Here is an 18,463-nt window from a genome sequence, read left to right on the forward strand (position 1 = left end):
GTTTAACATCCAAAAATCAATCAACGTTATCCAACACATCAACAAAAAGAAATATAAAAACCATATGATAATATCATAGATGCTGAGAAAGCTTTCGACAAAGTGCAACACCCATTCATGATAAAAGCCCTTGAAATTCTTGGATACAAGGAACATACCTCACATCATATAGCCATATATGACAAGCAACAGCCGGTATCATTCTCAATGGTGAAAAGCTAAAGCAATTCATTAAGATCTGGAACAAGACAAGGATGTCACACTCTCACCACTGCTTTTCAATATAATACTGGAAGTCCTAGTTAGAGCAATAAGACAAGAGAAAGACATCCAAGGAATCCAAATAGAAAAAGGAGAAGTCAAACTATCACTATTTGCAGATGATATGAAAATATACATAGAGAACCCCAAAAACTCCACAGAAAAACTAATTCAACTCATCAATCAGTTCAGTAAAGTGCAGGATACAAATCAACACGCAAAAGTCAGTAGCCTTCCTATACACAAACAACAAATCTGAAGAACCATCCCTTTTATTATTGAAACAAAAAAAAAATCAAATATTTGGGAATAAATCTAACAAAAAAGGTAAAGGACCTATACAAAGAAAACTATAAAACACTGTTAAGAAATAGAGAAGACACAAAGAAATGGAAGACATCCCCTGCTCATGGATTGGAGAATAAACATTATTAAAATGGCCATCCTACCAAAAGCAATCTACAGATTCAATGCTATTCCAATCAAAATTTCAATGTCATTCTTCAAAGAAATAGAAAAATTATTGATGAAATTCATATGGAATCACCAAATACCTGAATAGCCAAAGCTCTCCTGAAAAAAAAAAAAAAAAAGAAGGGAATGGAGGAATCACACTACCAGACTTCAAACTATACTACAAAGCCATAATCATCAAAACTGCATGGTATTGGAACAAGAAAGACATACAGACCAATGGAATAAAATAGAAAATCCAGAAATAAACCCACAGATTTATGGTCAACTAATCTTTGACAAACGAGCAAAGACTATGCATTGGAGCAAAGAAAGTTTGTTCAATAAATGGTGCTGGGAAAACTGGGTCGCTACATGCAAAAGAATGAAGCTTGACCACTACCTCACACCAACTACACAAAAATCAACTCAAAATGGATTAAAGAACTAGATATAAGCCTGAAACATAAATAACATAGAAGGAAATATAGGCGAAACACTATGTGATATTCACATCAAAGACATCTTTACAGACACATCACCCAAAGCAGTGATAGTGAAGGCAAAGATAAACAGCTGGAACTACATCACAATTAAAGAGCTTCTGCACAGCAAAAGAGACAATAACAAAAACAAGAGAACCCACAACAACTGGGCAAACATTTTTGCACACAATACTAATGATAAAGGACTGATCACAAAAACTGCGAAGCTGATGAGACTCAACCACAACAAAGAAAGAATCCAGTCAAAAAATGGGCAAAGAGCTAAAAAGAAACTTCTCTGAAGAGGAAATGCAAATGGCCAACAGGCATATGAAAATGTTCAACATCACTTGTAATCAGGGGAAATGCAAATCAAACTACCATGAGATACCATCTTACACCTGTGAAAATGGCACATATTAAAAGATCTAGCAACACAAATGTTGGCGAGGATGTGGAGAAAAAGGAACTCTCCTGCACTGCTGGTGGGAGTGCAAACTGGTCCAACCACTATGTAGAGCTGTGTGGAGATTTCTGGACCTACTAACATAGAGCTTCATATGATCCAGCAATTCCACTCCTAGGTATTTACCCAAAGGACACAGAAACATCAATTCCAAAGAACACCTGCATCCCTATGTTTATAGCAGCACTGTTTACAATAGCTAAGCTTTGGAAACAGCCCAAATGCCCAAAAATAGATGACTGGATCAAGAAGATGTGGTACATATATACCATGGAATATTACTCAGCATTCAAAAAAGATAAACACATGCAATTTGCAGCAACATGGATGGCGCTGGAAGGGATCATGCTCAGCGAAAGAAGCCAGAAAGAAAAAGAAAAATACCAGATGGTCTCACTCATAGCAGGAATCTTGAAAACTTAAATAAGGGACCAGGAAAATGAATAACTATTAGAAAGTGAAAATCAAAATCAACAAAAAACTATGAACCAGAGACACTTTTGGGGGGATGGGTGGCGAGAGGGGAGGGATTGGGGTCAGAATGAGGGGTTTGCATTTGTATGGGGAATATAAAATTAAAATTTATTATTTATAAAAAATATTTATTTTTAAAAATTTATTTATTTATTTATTTATTTATTTATTTATTTATTTATTTATTTATTTATATAAGCACTGGGTACAGTCAGAAGCGCGGGAGGGTGAGAGAATTCACCAGAGCCAGAGCGGGGAGCAGAGCAGGCAGAAGGACTGCAGTACACTGCTGAGCGTGCAGCGGGCGGCAGGAGAGGTCTGCGCGCCATGCAGGACCCTCCTCCGGTGGCTGGGGAGCAGTCGTGGATTGAACTGGTGCTGCTGCAGAGGCTGTGGGCAGCTTCGCAACCCAGCACTCAACTGCTGTGCCACCGCCACCGTGGAGGCCCAAATTGTTATAAATTTAGAATGTTAATTGTAATCCCCATGGCAACCACTAAAGATATAAAAAAGGAAGTGAAAAACGGGGAGAAATGAATCATGGTTTATTATAAAAACTCAACTGAAAACAAAAGAAGGTAATCAATGGAGAAATGTAGGACAAAAGGGTAAAGATACACAGAAAAGAAAATAGCAATAGGTTTTAAGTATGCAATACCTTATTAGTAATTACTTTAAATTCAAATGGATTAAAGTAATCAAAAGGTAGAGCTTGACATATTGGTTTAAAAACATAATCAAGTTATGTTTTGTCTGCAAGAAACTAACTTTAGAGGAAAAGACACAAATAGATTGAAAATGAAAAGATGGTTGAGCCTATTTTTATGCAAATAGTAACCAAAACACAGATGACATGGCTATATTATATTTAATAAAAGAGACTTAAGTCAAAACTTATTACAAGAGACAAAAAGGATATTATATGCTGGTAAAAGGGTGAATTCTTAAACAAGACAAAATAATTATAAACATATATGCACCAAGTAACCAAGGTCTATTGCCTATGAAGCAAACATTCGCATAATTGAAGGGACAAATAATAATAATTAGAGATTTCAATGTTCCATTTTCAATAATAAATAGAACAAGTAATAGGAAAAAGAAGACTTGAATGATGCTATAAACCAACTAAACTTAATGGACATTTATAGAATACTCCTAACAAAGAAAATTTCAGAACTAAGTGGCTTCACTGGTGAAATGTATTAAACATTCAAAGAAATGTTTACACTAGTATTTCTCTAACTCTTCCAAAAATTGAAGAGTATACTTCCTAATGTATCCTATGAGGCCTTATTACCATGAGAGCAAAGCCTGATGAAACACTACAACAGAAAAAATGTAACACCAATATCCCTTATCAATATAATTGCAAAAATTCCTTAACAAAATATCAGCAAATAAATTCCAAGAACATAATGAAAGAATTATATACCATTGATAAATTGCCTGAAAAATAAATTAATAAAAACAATTTCATTTACAAGAACATTCAAATGAGTAAAATAGGAATAAATGTAACCAAGGAGGTGAAATACTTGTACACTGAAATGTACAAAAAATTGCTGAAAGTAATTGAGTAAGACCTAAGTAAATGTAACAATATTCTGTGTTCATAGAATGGAAGATTGAATTTTGTTAAGGTGGAAGTGCTACCCAAAATTATCTACAAATTCAATAGAAACAATACAAATGCCCCAAAATAGATGACTGCATCAAGAAGATGTGGTATATAAAAACAATGGAATACTCTTCAGCCATCAAGAAAGATAAACTCATGCCATTCACAGCAACATGGATGGAGCTGGAAAGGAACATGCTTAGTCAAATAAGCCAGAAGGAAAAAGAAAAATGTTGAATGCTGTCACTTATCATAGGAATATAGGGGAACCAAATAAGGGATCAGGAAAAAATAACAATAATAATAAAAGGAACAACAGAATTGGCAGGCATCCATAAATCAGAGACATTCTGCCAGGGAGAGGGAGGAAAAGGAATCAAAACAGGGGAGAGATAAGCACAAGGGACTATGGTGATGCTTCATGGTGAATTGGTGGTGGGAATTTCACAGGAATGTACAACGGTGTAAAATATATAAATATAAAAGACACATAACCCAAAGCAGTGATAGTGAAGGAAAAGATAAACAGCTGTGACTACATCAAATTAAAGAGTTTTGGTGCAGCTTAAGAGACAGTAACCAAAACTAAGAGACACCTCATTGATTGGGAAAAATATTTCACACACAACACTAATGATAAAGGACTGATCACAAAAATCTACAAAGAGCTGAAAAGACTCAACAAAAATGAAATAAATAGCCTAGTTAAAAATGGGCAGAAGAGCTAAAAAGAAACTTCTCCAAAGAGGAAATGCAAATGGCCAACAGGCATATGAAAAAATATTCAACATCATTTGTCATCAGGGAAATGCAAATCAAAACTACAGTGAGATACCATCTTACACCAGTGAGAATGGCACATATTCAAAAAAAAAAGAAAGCTAGCAACAACAAATGTTGGCGAGGATGTAGAGAAAAACGAACTCTCATACCACTATGGAAAGCTGTGTGGAGTTTCCTTAATCAGCTAAAAATGGAGCTTCCATATGATCCAGCAATTCCACTTCTAGGTATTTACCCAAAGGACACAAAAACATTAATTCAAAAGGACACCTGCACCCCATGTTTATTGCAGCACTATTTCCAATAGATAAGCTATGGAAACAAACCAAATGCCCAAAAATAGATGACTGGATCAAGAAGATATGGTACATATACACAGTGGAATATTACTCAGTAATCAAAAAAAAAAGATAAATTCATGCCATTTGCAGCAACACGGATGTTGCTGAAAGGGATCATGTTCAGCAAAATAAGCCAGAAAGTAAAAGAAAAATACTTGATGGTCTCACTGATAGCAGGAATTTAGAAAACCTAAATAAGGTATCAGGGAAAAGACTAATTATAATAAAGTAAAAATCAAAATCAATAGGCAACTATAAACTAGAGACACACTAAGGGGGAAGGAAGGGAGTAGGATCAAAAGAACGGTGGTGGGAATTTTATGAAAATGCATACATTGTACAAAAATGAAAAAAAATATGTAAAAATATATAAAATAAAAAATAAATTAATTAAAATAAAATTAAATTAAAAACGTGAATTTTAATAGAAATTCTTAAAATTTCCACATATTTATATGTGGTATGTACAGAAAATGGATGTTATTCAGCCTTCAAAAGAAGGAAATTCAGCAATTTAAACAACCTGAATGAATCTGGTGGGCATTATGTTAAATGAAATAAGACAGTCACAAAAGGACAAATATTGCATGATTGTACTTATATGAAAGAGTCAAAATCATAGAAACAAAGAATATAATACCCAAGAAGTGATGAGAAGAGGGGAATGAGAAATTTTTTTCAATGAGTATATAATTTCTATAATACTAGAACAAGTTCTAGAGATCTACTTTACAACTTAGTACCTGTAGCTAATAAGAAAGTGTTGCATATTTAAAGAAACATTGAGTATGAATCTCATATCAAATGTTCTTACAAATAGAAACTCACAGAGAGCATAAGGAACGTTTTGGAGGTGATGGGTATGTTAGTACTTTGGGTTGTTGTAATAATATATTTATATACAAATCAAGATGCATACATTAAAAGACACACACAAAGAAGAACCCACACTTGCTAAATTCAATACTTAATATAAAATTACTGTTATCAAAACTGTGCTATTCGCATAAAAGCTAAATATATATATATATATATATATATATTTATTTATTTATTCATACAAGCACTGGGTATAGTCAGAAGCACGGGAGGGTGAGAGAATTCACCAGAGCCAGAGTGGGGAACAGAACAGGCAGAGTGACGAAATACACTGCTGAGGGGAGTAGCGGGCTCAGCAGGAGAGGTCTGTCGCGCCATGTGGTACCCTTGCTGGCGGCCAGGGATCGAACCGGCACTGCAGAACCTGCGGGCAGCTTCACAGCCCAGCGCTCAACCGCTGCACCACCAGGGGAGGCTCTGAAAGCTAAATATATTGATCAATAGAGTAAAAGTGATAATAGTCCAGAAATAACCCATATTGATTTCCTGTGGCCAATTGATTTCCAATAATTGTTTCAATATACATTTCAGTATAAATATTGATTTTGATAGTGCCAAAGCTATTTAAAGGGAAATTGATCTCATTAACAAATACCACTGGGATAACTGGCTATTGACATGCAAAAGAAAGGCATTTGAGCCATATGCAAAATTAACTAAAAGTGGTTCAATGACATAAATATGAGTAAAAAACCATAAAGCCCTTGGAATAAAGTATAGGGATAAATCATGAGTTTAGTTGTGGTACCAGATTCCTAGATATGACATCAAAAATACAAGCAACAACAATAAAAATGGTTTAATTAGACTTACTATTAAAATATTTCATACATCACTGGACACAATAAGAAAGTAAAATTACAATTTAAAAAATGAGAAAAAATATTTTCAATAAATATAGGGTGCAGGTTAATTAATGTTTCTGTATCATTTGGGTAAATACCTAGGATTGGATTGCTGGATCATATGGAAACTCCATCTTTAGCAGGTTGAGGAATCTCCACACAGATTTCCATAGTGGTTGGACCTATTTGTACTCCCACCAGCAGTGGAGGATAGTTCCTTTTTCTCCACATCCTCACCAACATTTGTTGCTAGTTTTTTTAATATGTGCTGTTCTCACTGGTGTAAGATGGTATCTCATTGTAGTTTTGATTTGCATTTCCCTGATTACAAGTGATGTTGAACATTGTTTCATATTTACAATAGCTAAACTATGGAAACAACCCAGATGCCCAAAAATAGATGACTGGATCAAGAAGATGTGGTACATATACACAATGGAATATTACTCAGCAATCAAAAAAAAGATAAACTCGTGCAATTTTCAGCAACATGGATGTTGCTTAAGGGATCATGCTCAGCGAAGTAAGCCAGAAAGAGAGAGAAAAACATCGGATAGTCTCACTCATATCAGTAATTTAGAAAACATAAATAAGGGACCAGGAAAAAGACTAATTATAATAAGTTAAAAATCAAAATCAACAAGCAACTATAAACCAGAGACACACTACGGGGGGATGGGGAGGAGGAAGTAGGATCACAACAAGGGGGTGTGGGAATTTTATGGGGACTATCACCAAGATGAAAATGCATACATTGTGCAAAAATGATGAAAAATATATAAAATTAAATAATAATAATAATAATAAAATTTTTAAATTGTGTATCTGGTAGGGTTCTAGCATTTGGACTATATAAAGAACTTTTATAATTTAACAATAAAAAGACAAATAGCTCAATTTAAAAAATGGGCAAAGGATTTAAACAGAAATTTCTTCAAAACAGGTATACAAAGTCCAACATGCACATTGAAAAGGTACACAATATCCTCAGTTATGAGGGATATGGAAATAACTGCCATAATGAAATATTGCTTACATTTACTAGGATAATCATCATCATCATGAAGAAAAATCAGTGTTAGCAGGAATGTAAAATATGTTACTGTAGAAAACAGTTTAGTAGCTCCTCAAATATTTAAACAGATAATTTATACATGAACTCACAATTCTAGTCCATCCCATATCACTGTATGAAAGGTAACCTTGAACCAAGAAGGAAAAGCGGCTTGCATTTAGTTATGTAATTGGTCAGTAGTGAAACCAAGATTGGAACTCTGTACCCCTCCATTCCAGTCTGGTGACTTCCCTACTCTAGCACAATGCTTCATCTCAATGTTCCTTTTGGGTTTTGCTATGAAACCATTGTCTATCCCAAGCATTCCTTTCACTTCCCTGAACCAAGAGAATATATGCATTGTTAAATAGGCTTCTCTGTAAGAAGAGATTACACAAATAAGATAATCTAGAAGATAGTTCTTCCATAATTTTAACCCTTCTACCATTACCTTGTCAACTACTACATGGCTCTTTGGGCAACAGTCAGGGTAGATGGCAATGGGGAAGAACACTACTCTCTCAGGATATTCAGGCTTTGGGCTTACTGGGAGCAAGAGAAAATGTTACCAACTACCACAGTTATTTCCTTAGTGTTCACCTCATTTCATTTGATCTTAGATTGCAATGAAATTTGTCTACAAAGTACAGTACATTCAATATCCCAAATTATTGTCACAACTATAGGAGTGTAGGGTTAATGGTTTGGTAAATGGTTTTCAGGCATTTCTGCCCTCCCACCATTAGGAGTGCCTTGCCTAATGGGGGAACCTGCAGATGTTACATTGTTGCAAACTGTCTTGTTTAATTCTGTGGGCCATGGGAGGGGTATTGAGGTAGTCACTAAGAGAAGCAGAAGCAGGGAAGAGGCAGGAGAGAGAAGGGGAGAAAAGAATGCCAGAAAAGCCCAGAGTGAAGACTTGCCTGGGGCCTGGAGGCCTACTGGCCTCCTGCCCCCCCCACCCCGAACCCCTGCTTGCCATGTACCTGGTTGTTGCAATGCATGTAAAGCTCAATAAATGCCTAAGAAATCCACTGAGGGCTCCAGGACTCTCCTTTACCCATCTGCCAGCTCATAGATAACCTGCTCAGTGCCCATCCTGCCCCTACAATGAGGTAAGGATTATTATCCCCATACTGCTGAGAAAACTGAGAAAGATGAAATGAATTGCCCACATTTACATAGCCAGTAATTAAGAGGCATATCTGATATTTCAATTTAGTAATCTCTGACTTCAAATCAAGGCATCTTACCACTATATCCCAGGGTTGGTAATGATTTTGGCATACTTAATAAGTTCTGAAAAATATTATTGCAGATACAATTAAAATTTAATAAATGTCATGTGTAAAATGTTCTAAAGGCTGTAACTTAATAAAAGTAGACTAACATTTCCACTTTATTAAAAACTACCTATTTTTAAATTATATAAACAAAAAAGATTTCAATTCCTTAGTCTGCTCAAGTGTACAAAAGTAGGTGACTTGAGTCTGAACTCAGAATAAATTTTGCATTGTTGTTTCAGTTAAATTAATTAAACATATCTCAAGATGGAAAGTTTCATTTCTACATGTATAAAGGACATACCTTCCTTGTAAATTTAGATTTCCATTTTCATAACAGAAAAATGCAGATGGAAAAATGTCAGAATCACAGCTTGCTCCTTTCTCTAGGCCTATTTTTCTTCAGCTATATATTAAGGTTGCTGAAGAATTTTATGATTGTATCATGTGAAAATCTATCCTCATAAAACTAAAATGAATAAATTATTCACAAGAAAACCATGAAATAATAGTTTTCTCTCAGATATTTAATTTTCAAGTAAAATGTTAGCAATCAGAGACCTGATCTAAAATACAACACAGAAGTTTAAAATTATATGATCTTTTGCAAGTCATGTAACCTATTCAAAATGGTTTCTATATGTAAAATGGAGATGATAATAGTAACTATACCATAAGATTTTTATTAAGATTAAAAGGGATAGCACTATCAGAACTTGATTAGAAAGCTGAATAAAAGTTTCTTTTCTCTTACCCCACACTTAGGCTTTCTTCCTATTACAAAAGCTTACAGATTTTCAACCTGAGAATACAATCTTGATAGTTGTGTTCTTCAGATTTTCACCACTGCCTCGATAATTCAACTTTTCTAAAAGTTTAACTTTCTTATAAAAGAACACTCAGCTTTTTATATTATACAGACCATAATCATCTCCTCATTGAAGTCTACACTTAATAACACATGCAAACACACACACACACTCCTCAACAAAAAAAAGCTGCAAGTGAAATACCTACCTCTTAATATCACAAAGCTTTCCAGTGTCTGGCACAGATCCTCAACAGACTCAATTCTTCTTTGGATGCTTATGTTCCACATCTGTATGTCTTACTTGTGTGGCTTATGCATCACAGCATACCTTTCATCCTCTGTTGCTGAGGCAGATATGTCAAAATAAAAAATCCAAAGCCTTTTGAAAGGAAGATTCCAAAAGACATGAGAAAAAGGCAAATCTATACTGTCAATGCAATAAAAAAATCTTCTGAAACACATTTTACCCATTTAATGCTCAATGCTATAACCACAGCAGCAAGAGATTTAGATTTCAAAGTTTGTTTTTTTTTTAAGATTTATTTATTTGTTTGTTTATTTATTTATTTATTTATGCAAGAACCGGGGTACTGGCCAGATATGTGGGAGGGTGAGAGTATTCACCAGAGACAGAGTGGGGAACAGAACAGGCAGACTGACAAAATACACTGCTGAGGGGAGCAGCGGGAGAGACAGGAGAGGTCTCCCGCACCATGTGGGACCCTTGCAGGCTGGCGGGATCAAACTGGTGCTGCAGAGGCTGTGGACAGCTTCACAACACTGTGCTCAACTGCTTGCGCCACCAGGGGAGACCCTCAAAGGTTCTTTTTAATAATTTTGCCCCTTTTATTTTTTTAAATTTTGGTTTTATTATTTATTGCCATTTTTTAACGATTTATTTATTCATTTATACAAGCACTGGGTACAGTCAGAAGCGTGGGAGGGCTAGAGAATTCACCAGAGCCAGAGCGGGGTTCAGAACAGGCAGACTGACCAAGTACACTGCTGAAGGGAACAGCGGGCACCCCAGGAGAGGTCTGCGTGCCATGTGGGACCATCGCCTGTAGCCGGGGATTGAACCGGTGCTGTGGAGGCTGCGGGCAGCTTCACAGCCCAGCGCTCAACCGCTGTGCCACGGGGGAGGCCCAATTGTGCCCCTTTTAGTCTCACATGTATCGATACGCAGAATCTTCCATAGGCCTAAGAGACAGTATATTATGAATGTGGATAAAGTTCATTCTAAAGAACACTAGCTGAATTACAGACACACACACACACACACACACACAGATTTTTTTAAAAAGACACAGAGGAACTGTAGAATTAAGGAGCGGTATTTTATCTAGACTTATTATTAAGTAGTAGAATGATACTAGATAGACTGTACAATCTGAAGATTAGAGATGGCTATTTCTTCCTTTTTATCTTTCATTTATCCTTTATTTGTTTATCCTTTATTTCTTTTTTTTTAATCTTTTGTTTTTGCAAAACAAAATAAAATCATAAATATTAAAGAATCTCAGTTTAGAATACATATTAATTTCCTAATGACTTTAAATATATCAGATTTCCTTCTTGAGGAAAGTTTTCTCTTTATATAGTTTATGGTCTAATTAACTAATTAGTAATGTGTGTGGTTTACAAAGTTGATAGAAATAAGAAAAAAAACATTTGGAAAAGAATAACCTTGAAACTTCTATATATTTCCTTTTTACCTCACTCCCCAAAAGTGAATAGTCTTTTTTTTTTGTAAAATTTAAAATTCTAAATAATTATGTTAATAACCAATTACCATTTTTTAATTTTAAATGTTTCAGAACATGTTTCACATCCAGAAGTTGGAACATTAAACCATTGTCCAGGTGCAAAGTATGCTATAACAAGGTTTTTTTGAAGTCCTCCTCATCATCCCAACTACCTTGCTTTGGACTTTTCCCTTTTCCTGAATATTACTTTTAGTAGTGATGTCACTATATTTTCCAAACTACAAATCAGGTTATATGATCTGTTAAATGATGCTTTGTGTTGCTTCTTAGTACCAGATGCAACTTCATACTGAAAATTTGGACATTTATGATAGTTTGGATGTAGTTTGTATATGATAAAATATTTGTAAACTAAGATAATCTTGGAAAATATGGATATTGAGTGAGGGAAATGTAAAGACAATGATACTCAATACTTATTTAGAAATATATGAATTTCAAGAAAATGGCATGTAGATTTATGCATATACACCCAAGATCCTCCATTAGATGTGAAACATGTTCAAGAGTGAGATATTCTGGAGTTGATACTCAAAGTATATATTGCATGGATCTTATGATTACTGCTCAATCTAGCATCACCAGTTTGTGGAACAATATATTCCCATGAGGTATTTGCATATAAGCTAGCAATACTCACAAATATGTTAGTTATAGCTCCTTGTTGCCACAGATAGCAGGATGTAAGTGTATACCTGTTCTTGAGTGGTTCTCTTATTATGGTTTTAGCCATTTATAGGTGAAGTAATACTATATTTGTGTTCTTCCAAGAAAAGCTCTGGTGTTCATAAGGACTTTAAGAAGAAGATTATTGGTATCCTTAGATCTTCTACACTGAGCTCAGTTCTTGAGGACAAGGTTAGTCTTATTTACCCAAAATCCCCTGTGCTAGCCTCAGATATAATAGATGCTCTACAAATATCTGCTATATATCTTACAAGTGCCTCAAAGAAGGTAGGATTCTACTGACGTTCCAAGTTTTGATATATGTATTCATCATTGAATTGCAGCTATTTCCTTGAGTTGACTGTCCTTTTACAGGCTATTAGGCCAGGCAATCATGTTTTGAGGCAGCAGATAAAATTTTTTACACAATGGTGAAAATGTGGATATGTGTCTTAGAAGTATTCCTACTCACCAATCTTCCTGTGTATCCAGGATGGAAATTGATGGTCATTATCTCTTCTTCCAAGTACCACCTATAAAACTCATGGTCCATACAAGAAACAGTAGTATCTTACAATGTGGCTATTTAAGTTACTTCCCTGTAGAAGATTAAGAAGAAGTACAATTGGTGACTGATAACTAAATATAACCTCAGGGTGAAATCTTGCTTGCAAATACAGAAGACAGTGAAGAAAATTGAGAAAGTGTATAACACTTTCTCAATGTTCCAGAAATATTATATTCACAATTGTTTGATTGGACAAAGGAGAGGAGGAGGGGAAGACAGAGGGAGAAGGAAATTAAAGTAAACATGGCCTAGCAATAGCAAGGAACAAACACATACATAACAGGGTCATTTTGTAAATTTCATGAGCAAAGTAAAAAGGTACCTATCAAGATACAGGACCATCACAAGGAAGAAATAAGTCTTTATTAGAAGCCAATGAGTAAACTTGTATTCTATATCTACCAGTTGGAAAGAAGAATCATACCCCTTTTTTACACCTGATTTATCAAAAACCATCTTTCCCAATGGGGTAAAACTTTTCTTTTGCTCTAGATTATAACATTAAAATATATTATACATAATATAAATACATGTAAATATATATATATATATATATATATTTACAGTAAACATGTATTCATTCTGTACACACCAAGAAGTATACCACTGCAATAGACAGTTCATATATAGCAAAATTATTAATGTCAGTTAAGATAATGAGAGTTAAAAAAAAAAGATCCATATTGAGACTATTAAGTAGTCGAATGTTGTATATAGTCTAATGACTAACTTACATCTTATATATTTTCCTTGATGGAATTAGTTTCATAGACTTTTGTTTTATGTATGTCTATAAAAATTGCTTTAAGGGGCATCCCCGGTGGCGCAGCGGTTGAGCGCTGGGTTGCAAAGCTGCCCGCGGCCTCTGAGGCGCCAGTTTGATCCCCGGCTGCTCCCCGGCCACAGGAGGGTCCCACATGGCGCGCAGACCTCTCCTGCCGCCCGCTGCTCCCCTCAGCAGTGTACTTCGGTCCTTCTGCCTGTTCTGCTCCCTGCTCTGGCTCTGGTGAATTCTCTCACCCTCCCGCGCTTCTGACTGTACCCAGTGCATGTATAAACAAGCAAACAAACAAACAAACAAATAAATAAATAAATAAATAAAACACGCCTCTATAAAAAAAAATTGCTTTAAGGAGGTCATAAACCAGAGAGAAGAAACATCCACATTTTTGGAGACCAACTTGCTTCTGTAAGTAGTAATCATCTTTTTCTCATAATAAAGACATACTCCAATCAGAAGACTTTGACACTGGCCATGTAAGAGCAATAGGTGAACTGGATATTTTTTTCCCCAAATCTCTTACTGGAATCGAGAAGTTAAGCAAGAGAATTCAAATAGTGAACGCAAATATTGTTGAAGCAATAAAAAATAAAGTTGTGATGCTGTTCTCCCCATCTTTTATGAAATATAAACTTTCCAATAATATCAAAATGTACCAAATATTTAAGACTTAATGAAGGCTGTAGCCCAGTTCAGTGTCCACAGAATGGCGTCTTTTGCACCCCGCTCCCGTGCCTGGTTGCCTAGTTCCTGGATACTCAGTGTGGGACTTTCACCTCAGTGAGGGTCTTCATGCGCCTCTCCCTGCAAGCCTAGGTCGCAGGCGCGGGGACCTGGGCAGCCGCGATCCCAATCCACGTTTGCTTTTCAACCGCGCTGCTTTTCCGCGCTATCCCGATCCCGATCCGCGTTTGCTTTTCCAGCGCGCAGCTTTTCTGCGAGATCCCGATCCGCTTTTGCTTTTCCAGCGCAACGCTTTTCCGAGCAAGCTTACCAGGTGGCCCGGGGCTCTGTGCTGGTGCTGGTCTCCTCCTGGTGGGGGGGGGGGCTCTCTGTTTAATGGCGCCTGGAGCTCACCTCAGCGGTGAATCCTGCAGGGTTCTCCGCAGCTCCCATTCACGGGGTGTGGTGGCTGCAATAGTTCCTTTCCACTCACAGTCCCGCTTGCTGCGTAGTTGGTTCTTGTTGGTCGTTTTAGTTTGTTTTTTTCCTCCTCTCTGCCGGTCGGAGAGTGCCGACTCTGTGGGTGGGGGAGGGGAGCAGGGTTCTGCACTTTCCTCCCTTCTAGTCCTCTTTTATGGCAACTTTCTTCTTCGGGTAGTTTGCTGGAGTCACCCATTTATCTTCCGTGTCCCAGTTCTCACTGGGACCTGCCGCTTTTCCTCCCTATTAACTTTTTTTAATGGGAGATCTTACTGGCAGCGTCTCCTCTCCGCCATGTTGCTCCGCCCTCTGCCTCCTATACTTTTAAATCTCAGCTTTGAGCTTTTAACATACATTATTTAAATAATCAATGTATCTTTTGTACCCATTAAGTTTAGTTCTCAGTTCATTTACTTGTTTTTCTGTATTTTGTTGCCTCTTTGATTAGCTTTTCTGAATTTTCTTGTATCATTTTCAATTGCTATTCTGTATTTCTTTCCATCTCTTTGACTTTATTATTGTAATTTTGAACTCTATATGATAAGGAGAAAAAATATTCTGTGTCTTCATGGAATGATATGTCTAGGTGTGTTTATTTATTTATTTATTTATTTATTTAGGTTTGTTTTTATTTTTTACATTAATGTTACTTGGTGGTCTGATTTTCTTGCACCTGTGGCTTTGTGTCTTACATAAATTCTCATTAGTCATTGTTTCAAGTATTCTCTCTCTCTCTTCCTTCCTACTTTTGTTTCTCTGTCTTTCAATCTCTCTTTCCTTTATTTCTATCATTTCCATTATGTGTTATGTCTTTTGTAGTTGCTCTATGATCCTTGAGTACTCTGTTTCTTTGAGTCTTATTTTGCTTTAATTCCCATTTTTTGAGGCTATAGCCTCAAAAAAAATGTATCTGCTAGTTCAGAAATATTTTCCTCCATTCTGTTCAGCCTACTAATAAGCCCATCAATGACATTCTTCATTTACTTTTTTTTTTTTTAAATAGAGGCATGTTTATTTATTTATTTATTTGTTTGTTTTGTTTGTTTGTTTATACATGCACTGGGTACAGTCAGAAGCACGGGAGGGTGAGAGAATTCACCAGAGCCAGAGCAGGGAGCAGAGCAGGCAGAAGGACCGAAGTACACTGCTGAGGGGAGCAGCGGGCGGCAGGAGAGGTCTGCACGCCATGTGGGCTCCTCCTCCGGTGGCCGGGGAGCAGCCGGGGATCGAACCGGCGCCGCAGAGGCTGAGGGCAGCTTTGTAACCCAGCGCTCAACCGCTGCGCCACCAGGGAGGCCATCTTCATTTACTTTAAAGCTTCATTTTTTTTTTATAGAGGCATTTTTTTAAAAAAATTATTTATTTGTTTGTTTGTTTTGTTTTGTTTATACATGCACTGGGTACAGTCAGAAGCGCGGGAGGGTGAGAGAATTCACCAGAGCCAGAGCGGGGAGCAGAGCAGGCAGAAGGACCGAAGTACACTGCTGAGGGGAGCAGGAGGAGGCAGGAGAGTTCTGCGCGCCATGTGGGAACCTCCTCTGGTGGCCGGGGAGCAGCCGGGGATCGAACTGGCGCCACAGAGGCTGCGGGCAGCTTCGCAACCCAGCGTTCAACCGCTGCGCCACCGGGGAGGCCCTAAAGCTTCATTTTTTAATCTCTAGCATTTCTTTTTGGTTCTTAGGTTTTCCACCTGTTTACATTGCCCATCTTTTACGGTATGCTGATTATTTTCTTCATCAGGTCCCTTTGAATATAAATCATACTTGACTTAAATTTCCAGACTGATTATTCACACATCTCTGCCACGTGGATTTTGGATGTTTATTCTGTCTTGTCAACCAGTGATTTCTCTCTTTGGGGATGAATTGCAATTTTTTTTCTCTATAGGTTTACATAATTTACCAGGTAAAAGAAGAACTAATGTAAAAAGGCTTTTGTTAATACCATGGTGAAATGCTTAGGAGTGGGAGAATTATTCTATGCCCTGTGATTAAATCTCAATCTTTTAATAAGTACATGTGTCTGGACTGTAAAGTTTATGAGCTTCTCAGTTTTTTTTTTTCTTTTCATTTAAGTGGGACTGAGTGGATAGCTTGAATGATGTTTGATTATTATCCACCTTCGGAGTTACATTCTGATAACACCCTATCAGGTTAAATTAGATAAAGTTTTCCTGATGGCTGGTATAAGTAGAATGGTCTGGCATATTTCAAAATTGTTTATTTAATTGTTGGATCTATGAAGGGAGTTTTCTTTGATATTTATTGTGACAATATGATCAAGAAACTTGAAGTAAAACTCATAACATTTTTTGGAGCTTCCATTTGACTGGGTATCATTGGCATTTGCCCTCACTGAGTTTCCAATAATTTTCCCATTACAGTTCAAGGTTCTCTACCATGACACTATTTTCCCTCATCAATTTCTACTTATGAGTCTCTGTTCCAAGAAGCCACAACTCCCTGTATTTCCCTGTCTGTCTCTCAAGTCTTGAAGGATGTAGTTTGCCCTGTGTCCTCCTTTTATGTAACCAAGAAGAAATAGATTTTCCAGTCCTTTCAGTTCTTATTTGGTGTTAGGATAGAATGTCAACTTTCAAATTCCTTAAACACACAACTGGAAGTTCCTACTACCATATTTAATAATATTGTTTTACTTTCTGAATGTCATGGTTGCTGATGAAGAATCAGAAATAGGTTGTTCTCTGTAAGTAAAATTTTAGTTTTCATTTGTTGGTTTCTTTGACTTTGACTGAACTATTTGATTATGGTGTGTTGGGTGTGATTTCCTTTGTGTTTTCCCTGACTATCTTGAATTTGTAAATTTAAGTACTTATGCAATTTTTGTAAATTTCAACTATTATTTTTTTCAGTATTGTTTTTATCTGTACCCATCTTTTCTTCCTCAGAAGGAAACCTAGGGACTCCCTGGTGGTGCAAGGGGTTAAATCTCAGCACTACGGAACTATTGCCAGCCAATGAAGCACGAGCTTGATCCCTGGCAAGGGAGCTGGCCCACATGGTGCAGCAGACCTCTCCTGTCTCTCCCGCTGCTACCTTCATCAGTGTATTTCTGTAGATATGCCTGTTCTTCTCCCCACTCTGTCTCTGGTGAATCTTCTCACCTGCCTCCCCACACCTTTGGCTTACCCCCCAGCTCTTGTATGCATAAATAAATAAATAAGTAAATCTTTTTAAAAAAGAATGAACTCTGTTGATGTGAATGCTAGATCAGTTGATATTATTTCATAGGCTCCTGAGTTTCTGTTTATTTTATCAAATATTTTGTCTCTGTGTTCTTTAAGTTACACAATTTTGATTGCTTTATTTTCAATTCACTGACAGTCTTCTGTGGTCTGCATCTTGCTATTGAGTACATCCAGTCAAGTACATCCAGTCAATTGAAATTTGTCAATAATTTTTCAGGTATAAGATTATCTTTTGGACTGCTGTTTTTCCTTTAATGTTAAGTTTATTCACCCTCACTTTATGCTCCATGGTTATATTAGCATTTTGAAAATCCAAGTTTTATATTTCCTTCATTTTTTTGTCATATCTAGGTAGGATAGCATCTGTTGATTGTCTTTTGAAAACTCATTTTTTTTGCTTCTTACTATGTAAATAACTTTGGATTATATCCTTCATATTTTAGTATTTTTCTGTGAGATTTTGTCTTGTTAAAATACTCTGGCGAAAATAGATTTTTTTTGTTCTCTTAATTATTACCCTGATTAGATGCATGCCACAAGTTGTACTGTTAAATGTGGTTGGTTGTTGCAATGTC

General features: G+C 36.4%; 1 protein-coding gene across 7 annotated transcripts in view; it reads right to left on the reverse strand.

The window, feature by feature from the left end:
- ZC3H12B (zinc finger CCCH-type containing 12B) overlaps positions 1-18,463 on the reverse strand; it is a 231,585-nt gene that overhangs the window by 78,859 nt on the left and 134,263 nt on the right. For 3 of the 7 annotated variants that reach the window (XM_054695695.1, XM_054695690.1, XM_054695691.1), the window contains exons 2-3: positions 12,661-12,787; positions 9,963-10,135 (exon numbers count right to left, since the gene is read on the reverse strand). The exons of 1 other annotated variant lie outside the window; for it this stretch is intronic. The gene's annotated coding sequence lies outside the window, so the exon portion shown is untranslated. The remainder of the gene's footprint in view (positions 1-9,962; positions 10,136-12,660; positions 12,788-18,463) is intronic. 3 more of the 7 variants (XM_054695694.1, XM_054695693.1, XM_054695692.1) reach the window with 3 other exon arrangements.

The sequence above is a fragment of the Talpa occidentalis genome, unplaced genomic scaffold, assembly GCF_014898055.3.
Source record: "Talpa occidentalis isolate TD23 unplaced genomic scaffold, MPIMG_talOcc4v2.1 talOcc4.15, whole genome shotgun sequence".
NCBI lineage: Eukaryota > Metazoa > Chordata > Mammalia > Eulipotyphla > Talpidae > Talpa > Talpa occidentalis.